At 45.4% G+C, this 12515-nt stretch overlaps 1 long non-coding RNA gene across 1 annotated transcript in view; it reads left to right on the top strand.

Moving 5' to 3' along the window:
- Window positions 1-11397, top strand: part of LOC121164928 — a 225823-nt gene extending 214426 nt beyond the window's left edge. The window contains exon 5 of the long non-coding RNA XR_005885182.1: window positions 10980-11397. This is a non-coding gene — a long non-coding RNA (uncharacterized LOC121164928). The remainder of the gene's footprint in view (window positions 1-10979) is intronic.
- The last annotated feature ends 1118 nt before the right edge of the window (window positions 11398-12515 follow it).

Here is a 12515-nt window from a genome sequence, read left to right as displayed (position 1 = left end):
GCCTCTTGTTCTTTGCTGCTCACTCCTAGTGCAAGCCTCACCTTCACTTGGCATATTAGTCTTCAGTAGCTGCCACAACAAAATGTCATAGCCTGGGTACCTTAAACCACAGAAATATATCTTTTCAGCCTTCTGGAAGCTGGAAGTCCCACAGCAAAGGATCAGCAGGGTTGCTTTTTCTCAGGACTCTGCCTGGACTTACAGATGGCTGTCTTCTCTGTGTGGCCTTTCTTCCACAGGTCTGTGTCCTAATCTCTTGGTACAGGGAGATCAGTCAAATGGGATTAGGGCTTGCCCCCATGATCTCAGTTAACCTCAATTACCATTTTAAAGTCTCCCTGTCTTTAAATACAGTCACATTCTAAGGTGTAGAAGTTAGGACTTGAATCTGTTTTAGGGCACCACAGTTTAACCCCTAACATTGAACCACTCCAATATAGGGGCAGGAGGGGCACAAAAGACTTAGAACTGGCCTTCCTATTTCCATCCTGTCCCCTTTCCAGCTGACTTTGCACAGAACTGCTATTGATGTTTTTATATACATAAATCTTATCACACCATTCCTCTGTCTCAACCCTATGGTGACTTTCTGGTGCACATCAAACAAAGCCCGGACCCCTTGCCTCGAGGTCCTGGCTCCTGTCCACCCACACAGTGTCACTTCGTGCTCCTCTCCCCATCAGTCACCACACTGCCATCACCCTCCTAAGACAGGGTGAGCCTTCTTACAACTCAGAGACTCTCAGCCTGCTGCATGCAGCATGGCTTTCCCTTCCTTACTTTTCATGTTTTATCCTTGTTGTTCTTCAGAACTCCACTGTGTACATGTTCTTCACAGCATTTACTATGTATAACCGTTTCTCTGTCAGATTTTGTGTTTCTCCTACTGGAGTGTGAGCTCTGAGGGCAAGAGCTTTGCCTTTCCACAGCTAGGTCACTAGTATCTAAGAATGCCTAGGATATTCTGGGGGCTCAGTAAGTTCTAGCTGAACAGATGAGGGATTCTATCAGAATGAATGATGTGAAACTTTTACCCATAAGGAACGGCTGGAACTGTTGCAGATTGTTGGATACATGCTCTCATGAAATTTCAAAGATCTCTTGCCAAGATGACTATTGTATTTTCAGAGTGGTTGGTCTTGAGCCTTTCTTTCTGGCTGTAGTTGAAGAGCAGTAGCAATTTCCTGTTGAAACCACTTTTCATTCTTCACCATGATATCATCTCATTTGTGGTGGAGAACACACCTCTTTAATTGTCTAGGACAGGATCAACCAGCCATTAGAGTGCCAGATTAGAGTGTCACAGACATTGGGATTCCTATATCTAGACTGGAATCCCACCTCTGCCATTCTTGAGCTACATGACCTGACCAAGCGTAAACTCTGCCAGCTTTCCTAACATCAAAGGTAGATTGGAAACAAAATTTTCTGCCTGTGATGAAAAGCCTGCTGTGGTACCCTACCTGTGGAGTATGGTAATCAGTGGTGAGCATTATCATTGATTCAGAGAGCAGAGTCCTGATGGTGAAGAAGAAGAGATAAACACATGAGTATGAGATTGTGCTGAGAAAATTCATAATTATTTGGATTGTGTGAGAGATGAGGCAACATTAATTGCAGAGAACTGGACATCTCAGAGTGACCTGATACAGGCATGCCATCCACAAACCCTTCCTTACCAAAGCTGCTGTGCAGAATGACCAAATCCTCTTGAATTCAGACCACATACTGCATGATATCCTTAAAATGGGGTTTGCCTGTGCTTAAGGACTTCCTGTAAGACTAGCTCAGTTCCTGGCTGATGAAAGGAAACTACTCCAGGCTACAGGAAAAGGCTAGAGACCTTCCTTTTTTTGTGAATTTCCAACGTTTACCCAAAACCTGGTCTTCCCTTCCAAGTAGGATGGAATGTTTCCACTTCTTCTTTACTAGAAGAAGAAAGCCTTCATGGGGCCTGGGGGCCCAGATCCAGCAGTCTTCCTGGAGGGATGAATTTACAATCTAGCTCCTTTGAGGTCTCCATGAGCATTTCCAGATGGGGGTGGTACTCTGGGATCCAGAGTCCTCAGACATGTGCACATTGAAGCCATGTGCTCAGAGAGAAGTACAGAATAGAATGTCCCCAACAGCTAGAAACCTATATCCTAACTGAAACCAGATTAGCAACAACATTGGCTCTCTGGAATTCAGAGTGGGTGGTTGTTCTTTGCTGTCTTAATGGTTACTGAAGGAAAAGGTAAAGGGCAAAGGAATCATCTGCACATCTTTCATCCAATCAGCACAGTCCTTGGTGGTGGAAGGAGCCAAACCATAATTGTCTCACCAATAGTTCACCTTACCCTGAGTCATGAAATTCAAAACTAGCAAGAAGAATTTAATGTTAAGTAAGTGTTAAATAAATTAAATTATAGAAAGAAAGCAAAACAAACCAACTGGGCATGCCTAATTATACCCTACAGAAATAAATGCACATATTCATTCCGAGACATGTGCAAGAATACTTCAAACAGCTTTATTCACAGTAACTAAAAAGAGTTGCCCCCGAACACCCATGAGTATTAGAATGGATCATAGCAACTTGTACAAGAATACTGCTTAATAATCCAAAGCAATGAACAACTGATTCATTCATTTACATGGATGAGTCTTAGAGACATTAAGTAGGACCACATCATTAAGTAGGACCAAGGAAGAAGAGAGAATGTGGCAGACAGATCCTACTATGAGCTCCTACAAAACACAGCCTTGCATAACGTGCTTTTGGTTGCAGGCAGAACCTGTGACTTGTTCTTCCCAACTAAAGAATAGAACAAGTTTGGGGAATCTCATTTCCTTGATTAGATTTCATGACATGTCAGAAGTGATGGGTTACCACTCCCATGTCTTTCTTACTTGATACAAGACTGTAAGCTAGTAAGAAAATCTCCTTTCTTTTATATGCACACACACATATATATATGTAAATTTTATTTTTGATGATGTTTACATTAGGGTGGAAAGCATCGAAGATTAGAGACAAGAGGATGAGATGACTATTTCCAATGTTTCTTTTTCTACTTTCTGTATCCAAGGGATGGGGGAGATAAAGAGAGATGCCACACCCACCCTCCCGACAGCCTCAGCACCTGGGATGGGGAACAGATGCCCAATTTCATCCCTGGGTCCCCAATGTGCAGCATGCTCTGAAGGTTCTGCTCAAGCGGTTTCAGTAGTTCTTAAATGCTGTCAATCTCACCAATTCAAGGATGAGGAAATCTTTCCAAGGTCCATTGGCTGACACAGTCCACCTTAGAGTCTCCAGTCACCCAGATATTTGCTGTCAACACTTGTCTGGGGTAGTTGACCAACCTGTTCTGCCCTCCTTCCTCTGCTATGGTGCCAGATGTCCTCTGCAGGCCCCAATGAACTGCCATACCCTCCATGTGCATCTGGGCATGCCGTCCACTAATCCGTCTTAGCCACTAAGAAGGCCCAGCTCTATCACATGCATTCCATGATCAAACCACAGATGCTACAGTTTTCCCCATGGTTGGAGTTCTGAGTCCAGCAATTCAGTTGGGGGGGATCCCCAAAGAAACCTTGTCTGTGGCAATCCCAGACCTGACTCTTAGGTATGCTTGTCAGACAGGGTCCAGTTCAGTCCATCACCTATGCGCACACCGGTAGTTGTAATTGCTGGGCAGTTCTTTTTCCAGTGGGTGCTGTGGCCCAGCCCAACCCTGCCCACCACACTCATTCCTCACATACACCACTGGGAACTGTAGCCTAATCAGAGCAACCCCTACTAGGTCCATCCCAATCCCTGGTTCCTGTGTTGTGCAGCAGATTGGTTGTCTGTCCCATATTCCAGTCAGCTCTCAAATATGTCAATGAGCATTGAAGCCTAGCTCAACCCAAGTGAACCCACTATCCAGCCCACACTCATTGGACTGAGAGGGGAAGATCTTCTCTCAGTGTGGACAGACATCATTCAAAGAGCTGGAGCCTGGGTGAATCAAAGAGGTGAAGAAGGCAAATTCTTGCTTTATCTTGCACTGCAGGACGCCGTTCTTGACCCCTGCCCTTGGACATCAGAATTCCAGGTTCTTGTGCCTTTGAACTCTGGGACTTGCACTGGTGGTTCCCTGGGTTCTTCAGCCTTCAGTGAGTAACATTATTGGCTTCCTTGCTTTTGAAGTCTTTGGACTTGGATTGAACCCTACTTCCAACATCCCAGCAGCCCTGCTTCCCATCCAGCTCCCTGCTTGTGGCCTGGGAAAGCAGTTGAGGATGGCCCAAAGCTTTGGAACCCTGCACCTGCTTGGGAGACCCGGAAGAGGCTCCGGGCTCCTGGCTTTGGATCGGTGCAGCTCTGGCCATTGCAGTCACTTGGGGACTGAATCAATGGATGGAGAATCTTCCAAAGGAAGACCCCCTTTTCATCTTATCACCATCCTTGCATCTCAGGTGGTTGCTGGGTCCTCCTGCTCTGCTCCTATAGCACGACCTCCTCAGCCCTGTTCTATGCTGGGCCCTTTGCTGGCAGTCTCCCTCAGCTTGTGCTCTCTGTAAATGAACACTAAGGAAGTGCTGCTGTTTCTCAACCTTTTTCTTAGTTACTTGTTAATCTTAGAATTTCCTTCTCCCCTCCTCTGGAAGATTTTAAGCCCTCTTCTTTCTGTTGGGTATGGTGAGCTTAACTAGCTCAGCCACTTGGACAGGTATGACTCTAACCTTACTGATTACAGGTTAAGGTGAAGGCAGAGTGGGAGAAATCTAAGCTAGCCTCTCCCCGTAGACCTCTGGCATGACCAGAATGCCTCACTCTAGAGAGGTCATCATATCTTCCAAACCACTTGGCAACCCAGGGGGCAAACCTTCTGCCCTTGACTCTCAGAATCCACCTGGTCAGTCTGGGCTGCCATAACAAAATTACCAGGGACCTTAAACAGCAGAAATGTTTTTCCCACAGTTCTAGAGGCTGGGAAGTCTCAGCGCCATGTGCAGCTGATTGACCTGCTGGCCAGAGCCCTCTCCCTGGTGACAGTGAGCACCTTCCGCTGTACCTCCCCGGAGTAGACAGCATCTCTCTCATCTCTCTCTCTCTTCCTCTCGTTATAAAGCCACTAGTCCCACTACAAGGGCCCCATGCCTCCCAAAGACCCAAATACGATCACACCTAGGGATTGGGGCTTCTGTTTACAAAGGTGGGGAGATTTAATTAAGTCTAGAGCTTAATATATACACAAGTCACAGGCTGCCCCTTCATATGTATTATAAATTAAAATAATAAAATACACATATGTTATACAAGGACTTTTCAAAGCGCTTATGGACAATAAAATTAAGCAATGACTTTATTTTGATACAAAAAAGTTTTGAGACATGTGAAATTTTTTCCATAATCCTTATTTCTTATGAACTTTTTGAAGACCTCCTCTTGTATATGGATATTTTTAAAAGATTTTATTGAGACCCAGCATGATGGATCAATGGCTAATCCTCATGTTGGCAAGTGCCAAGTTTCCATATTGGTGCCAGTTCATGTCCTGGCAGTTTACTTTCCCATCCAACTCCCTACTTATGGTCTGGGAAAGCAGTAGAGGATGGGCCCAAAGCCTTGGGACCCTGCACCCATGTGGGAGACAGAAGAAGCTCCTGGTTCCTGATCAGATTAGCTCTAGCCACTTGGAGAGTGAACCACAGATGGAAGATCTTTCTGTCTCTCCTCTCTATAAATTTGCCTTTCTTTCTGTCTCTCCTCTCTGTAAATCTGCCTTTCCAATAAAAATAAATATTTTTAAAAAATTAAAAATTAGGGTCTGGTGCAGTAGCCTAGTGGCTAGAGTCCTTGCCTTGCACATGCTGGGATCCCATATGGGCACCAGTTCTAATCCCAGCAGTCCCGCTTCCCATCCAGCTCCCTGCTTGTAGCTTAGGAAGCAGTCGAGAACACCCCAAAAGCCTTGGGACCCTGCACCCATGTGAGAGACCCAGAAGAGGCTCCAGGGTCCTGAGTTCGAATTGGCTCAGCTTGCACTCAGCCATTGCGGCTGCTTGGGGAGTGAATCAATAAATGCAGGATCTTCCTCTCTGTCTCTCTGCCTATCTGCCTTTCCAATAAAAACAAAATTTATATCTTAAAAAGATAATAATTAATAAAATATTGTATTTATTTGAAAGACAGAATGACAGAGAGGAAGAGACAGAGAGGGAGAAAGATCTTTGATCCACTGATTCACTCCCCAAATAGTTGAGATGGCTGGGACCGGGCCAGGCTGAAACCAGGAGGCAGGAGCTCCATTCTGCTCTTCCACGCGGGTCACAGGAGTCTCAGGATGTGGGCCATCACCCACTGCCTTTCCAGGTACATTAGCAGGGAGCTGGGTTGGCAACATAAAGCAGGACTAGAACCAATATGCTATGCCAGTGTTGCCAGCAATGGCTTAACTTGTACTACAAAATCAGTGCGTGAGCATGGATTTGAATTCCACTTTTCCATAAACTTTTCGAAGTCCCGCATCTATGTTATATATGTATCTATCTACTATACATATGTACACGTATATATCTATATACACATGCATACACACATACGTTTATATAATAATAGCAATAGGTTACAACTATGGCTTCTTTCTCTCTGCCCTCCCCCTCTGTCACAGATCCCTCAGATCAGGCAGTCCTGGTGTGATCGCAGACCCTAGCTAAAGAAAAGTTGGGTCAAGGCTACATTTGGGGTGAGTTTAACAGAACACTTCAGGCCCTGCCATGCTGCAGGAATGGCTGTGACAACCCACAATGCCAGTTCCCCCGGCATCCTGCTGGGGGATGAATGAATGAATGAATGTGACCCATGGCAGCCAGCACTAGAAATACTTAGCTAATGAAGAAAAACTGAGAGATAAGTGGATGAAGCCAAAATCTAGATTGTACATGGAGAAATTCTTCCAACTCCTACAACTCAGATAGAAAAGTAAATTGAGTAAAGCTTTCTAAGATTCAACTATTATGCCTAAAATTCCCAGGACGTTACCAGTAACAAGTCTCAAAGCCAAAAGAAACTCCACCACCAGAACTTAGAAAAACAAATATCAATTGTAATAGTAATAAGACTCAACTATCTTTCCATTTTATCCAAAGAAAATGATCATACAAAGTTGTTATCACATAAAGATTGAAAAGTAGATGTAGCCCAAAATTATAGGGGAAAGTATTATGATGTTGTGTTAGATAACACATTATTTCAAATACTATGTGTTTTTCCTAGGTTCTATACTCATGCTTCATAAAATATGTAGTTTATTGTGATTTGTTATTCTGCATGGACATTCAGCTTTTTATTAATTCTTGACAGTAAGTTTAGGTTCTTTTTCTTAGAGAGGACCCACCAGTTATCTAAGCTTCAGGCCCTACAAACTGGGATTCCCCTTGATGGGGAGGCCATTTGCTTGGGGTCTCCCTCTCTCCCATCCTGCTTCCTACATCTATTCCTCCCTTTCCTTCCTCCATGCTGTTGCATAAGGGTATTGGCAAAATCCTGAGTGGCTCTAGGCATCTGTGTAATAGACAGCCTTCCAATCACACTTTGAGAATCGTTCAAAGTGTAAATAACAAACAGATCAGGGATCCCATGCCAGGATTATTGGGAAGTAATTCTTCAGAACCTTGTTAAATGGTTATTGCTCCTGCACATGCAATATAAAACCCAGACCATATCACATCTGGTGTCCTTCATGACCATGATGGATAACCACAGAGTGAACTAGAGATTGGCTGGAGAGATTGGCTGGAGTGACTAAGCCTTGACTGACATCCTGAGTGTCAACTTAATGCTAACCAGTAGGAATCTGATCTGTTGGTTGCAAAAGTCTGGAGCCGTGTGAGATTTGGCAATAGGAAAGAGCACCCACTCTTAATTTCCATACAAAGTGGATAACATCTGAGACCTTTACAACCATGGTCTAGTCCATTTTAACCTAAGTTGGGAGAGGAGGACATTTGTCCCCAGTTTTGGTGAGATAATGCAGTGAGACTGCAGATCTGTAAAGCTATGTAAGGTGGTGCTTCAGCTGTCTTTTTATAAGGCCTAGATCTGAATCTTCAGAAGAAATCAGCTGGTACTCTCCTACGGCACACAGTGACTAATGACTCGCCTCAAAAGACCCCTCGCATGATTCTATTTTAGATGAACTACAGGAAGGTTATTAATGCTTCTGTTATCAATCAATTAAGCTTGCCAAAGAGTTTCCTGAGAGGCACAGTTCCTAAAATACAACTCTATATGGAGTTGCCCAAGACAGAGATGCCTGGGGTCCCCCAAGTGCCCTCTGTGACCACAACCACCCAGGCCCCAGAGGCTGCTGACTCCTTTTGTTATAAGAGATTTGCCACCACTCCCCTCTAACCAGTGCTCCAAAACTTAATTCAAAAGAGGTGCTAAAGGCCATTCCTTTCTCTAACTTTTCTTAGCTTTAGTACTCCAAGAAATTTTATCCCTAACTCTCATGACCACAGTGACCCTGATTCTAGAAGCAATAGATTAATAATACCTTGTCCCTGTGGTTTAGGAAATTCTTTTCTCTGTTTTCAGGATAAAAATAAATATTACTCAGATGGATCTGTGACTCTGCTTTGGCAGAGAGTTTCAGAGTCTGGAGCCAGAAAGCAGTGGAGACACATTCATAGGCTCCATTTCAGGGTCTCAGAAGACAGCAGCAACCTCAATGACTGTGAGAGAGGAGCAGAATGCTTGGCTAGTCGCAGGCTTTTAAATCAACACCCTGAAAGCAATGGTGAGGGCCACCTCTTGACCATTCTCATATTGAAAGAGGTTCTCAACAAATAAAAGATGGAAGTTCTGTCATGGGCAAAAGTAGTACCTTACCCACCAATGATATACAGAGATATGCTAAGTGCCTAGGTTCCACAGAACCATAAAGGACAGTTTTTATTGAGAGGACCTTCCAGTCCAAGCAGAGAGTCAGTGTGAACACCAACATGTAGGGAAGAATAGGAGACATGTCACAATGGAGGACAAGACAGAGCTGCAAGATTTCAGCTCCAGGAGATGACTTGAGGTGGAAGAGAACCCATGAAGATGGCATTGGTGTGACCTTGGCACTGGGCCTGGAGGCCCACACATGAGCTGCCATGTGGATCCCCACCCAGCACAGGTCTACTGCCAGTGGAGCTCAGGGCTCTGGCTTAAGTTCATTATCTATTGCTGCGTGACACATGACAGTCCATTTGATGGCTTCACACACACACACACACACACACACACACACACACACTACCTCAAAGTTCTGTGGGTCAGAAACATGAGTGCAGGTTCCCTGCCTCGGGTCTCAATGAGTAGCACTCACCTCTGGAGTTCCTCCAAATCCGCTGGCAGCATCTATTTTCTTGCAGTGCAAGACCGAGGTCCCGGTTTTCTCACTGGATGTCAGCCAGCATTTCTCTCCACATTTTGAGGCCAGCTCCTGATACAGCCTCCACAGGGCTCTCTCACAGCATGGCAGCCAATCTCTCTCTATTGGAGGGAGGCCCAAACCCTCCTATCCAGGACTTGCCTGATAATATCAAGACCCTTTACCCCAGGAATCTCCACTTGGATTAAACCAAGGTGACTGAGGAGAGATTTCACTTACCACAACCAAATTGTATAAACTAATTGCTCAGGTACAGTCCCACCACAGTAGTGGGTCCTCCACACTAGAGAGCAGGGGATGACCTGGGACATACCTATCAGGGCTAGAAATGTCAGGGTTAATCTGTGGCTCCTCCCTCACATGATTTAAACAAAAGTGGAATCTTTAGCACTTACATGATAGCACAGTCCTCACTGAAAATTCCAGCCTTGTCTGTCAGTGTAAAAGGATAGCACTCTAAGAGGCAAGCAAACGGATGGTGAGAAAGAGAACAGGCAGCCCATGTTCTCAAGTGCAGCCACCACACTCTGGAGTGTTCGCCCCATGAATGGTACCCCACTGCCATACACACTACACATGCTATTCATACAATGGTGGCACGTACCCCTTCTCCTGCTGGTGGGTGGGGTCTGTGTAACCCCTGTAGACTTGGGTACAACTTTGTAACTGCCTTGTCAACAGGGTATAGCTTGACCATGAGATGGGGGAATACAGGACAAGCCATAGAAACAACTGTGCACAGGGGACAGCCCAGCTGCCCCCTCTATTGCCCTCTTAGGTTGCAGAAAAACGAACGTGGTTTCCAAGTGCCAGCTGCATTTCCCACTTGATGCCACGTCCCTGTGCTCTGCAGAGCATGTCATTCCAGCTGTTTGGCTGCATCTCAGGAAGTACCGAAGTGAAGAAGGCTTTGCACATGTGTTCTTGCTTATCTGGCTGGGAGTGGGAGAGAGCAGTTCTGAAGGATCCGGAAATGTAGCATAGATGGAGCAGTGTGGGAGGTTGGTTGGGACAGCAAAAGCAAACAGTTTATCTATCACACACACACACAGCACACCCAACACACACATACACACACACACACACACACACACACACACACACACACACACACACACACACACACACACGGCACCATTAACCTCCAAGAATAAAAACCTGGTGTTAGATAGGGTTGGGTTTAAATGCTCCTGAGGATCTAAGGAAAATTACAATAGTGCTATAGCATTTTGCAACCACTCAATCCAAGCTCTCCGTCTTACAGAGAAGTTAGGGTTTAGCTGAACAAGCTAGAGCTATATTCCCTCAGATCTTGTACTAGGGAAACCCTTACTATGCCACTCCTAAAGTTGTACAAAGTCCCACGTTGTTGTGCCTTTAGCCCTAATCTCATACACCTACACACATTCCTTTTCTTACCTGTTGTTTTGACCTAAATTGGGAGAAAACAATAAAAGGCAGGCAGGAAGGAATTTGTTGCTTTCTCTCATGACCCATGCACAAAGCCACAGGCTTTTTTTTTTTGTCTCAGCATATCCAATGTCATCGTTTTTATTTTCATTTCAGCACCAAACCCAGATCTGAAGACGTTCCACATGAAGCTGCTGTGGTAACAAGGATGACAGCAAGGTGAGCAGATGTGGGACAAAACCAGACTTCTCTTACACAGGTGTCCCTCCCTGGCCCACACTCAGAGCTTCCCTTTCTCTTGGTATCCTAAGAACAGGTCAGGGACCCTGAGCCACAGACTCCAGGAGGCCAGCTTTCCCCTGGATGCCCTTGCTCCAGCTCTCAGTCCTCCCCACCTCCACCCGTCCTGTTTACTGCCAGATCCGGCTGAGGATGACTCTGCCTGCAGCAGCAGGAATGGTGGGTACCTGCCATTCAGGACCCACTGCTCCAAGCCAGGTGTCTGCTCTCACCAACGCATCCCATGCCTGTTAGGCAGGGCAAGTTCTGTATCTCCCAGCTGCAGCCCAGTAAGAGAAAGAAAACCAGTTTTCACTCATCCTCACCACCCAGGGTCTTGGCCTGCTTCCAGTGAGGTCCCAGTGAGGTCACCCAGCAATCCCAGAGAGGCGGTTCTGCCCCATGAGCAGCCTCTGCACCTGTGACCAGGAAGGCTGTCGCCGTGGCCCAGCCCCACACTTCCCTCCCACACCAGCCCTTACCCCTGCTGTGGTCCAGGGTTCCTTGAATCCCCCAAGATGTTCCTTAGGGGGTGGTGTGAATGGAGCTCAGCCAAGTTAGCTGTCAGGGGAGGCTGTCCTTTCTGTGGCTGCTGGCAGGAGGGGAACTGCATGTGGCTCCCCTGCCTTGCCCTCATGGGGGGGCGGGTCCCTTCATTCCCCGCTTTCTGGCCTTACTATGGCATGAACTGTGTGCCACAGGCCCTCAGAACTCTGTCTTTTTATTTGCTAGAGGCTGGTTTGAAAACTTTTTAAAGGCTTCAATATTACTGTTGGTGGTGGTGTGGTTTTTGTTTGTTTGTTTGTGTTCTTACTGTAATAATCCCACCAAAACAAGGACCAAGAACGCAGGAAGGAGTGTCTCAATATTTTCCTTTGCACATTTTAGCTTGGAGATTTATTGCCATAATTTTGGGGTACAACCTGATTGCATACCCTTATGTATTTCTTAATGACAATTCCTATGGTTTGGATAGGGCTTGGGTGTACCCCAAAGGTCCATGTGCTACCAGCTTGGTCCCCAGTGTGACCGTGATGGGAAGCCTTGAGGACCTCATGAGAGCTGATTCAGAAGTAACATGGATGGCATTCATATCAACACTCTGAAATGGGATATGGTTTTCCAAATGGTAGCCTAATCCACTACACAATACATGTCCCTGATGTTATTTTCTACATATTTTTTTCCTCTTTCAGTCTACAAAGTCAGAAATGGTGCTCTAGAATTTTTATATAAGAGGTGTCAATTGAATTAAGAGGAAGATTAACTCAGGAGGCTTGACGTTACATTTACATAAAATAGAGCTACTATAAACATTCATATGCAAGCTTTTATGTGAACATAAGTCTTGAATTCTCTGGGAAAAATGCCCAGAAGTAAAATTGCTGGATTGTATGGTAGTTGCATGTTTAG

This window comes from Ochotona curzoniae, unplaced genomic scaffold (assembly GCF_017591425.1).
Source record: "Ochotona curzoniae isolate NIBS_2020 unplaced genomic scaffold, NIBS_Ocur_1.0 contig_883, whole genome shotgun sequence".
NCBI classification, from domain to species: domain Eukaryota; kingdom Metazoa; phylum Chordata; class Mammalia; order Lagomorpha; family Ochotonidae; genus Ochotona; species Ochotona curzoniae.
Note: the sequence above shows the minus strand (reverse complement) of the source record. Positions and strands in the feature narration are given on the sequence as shown.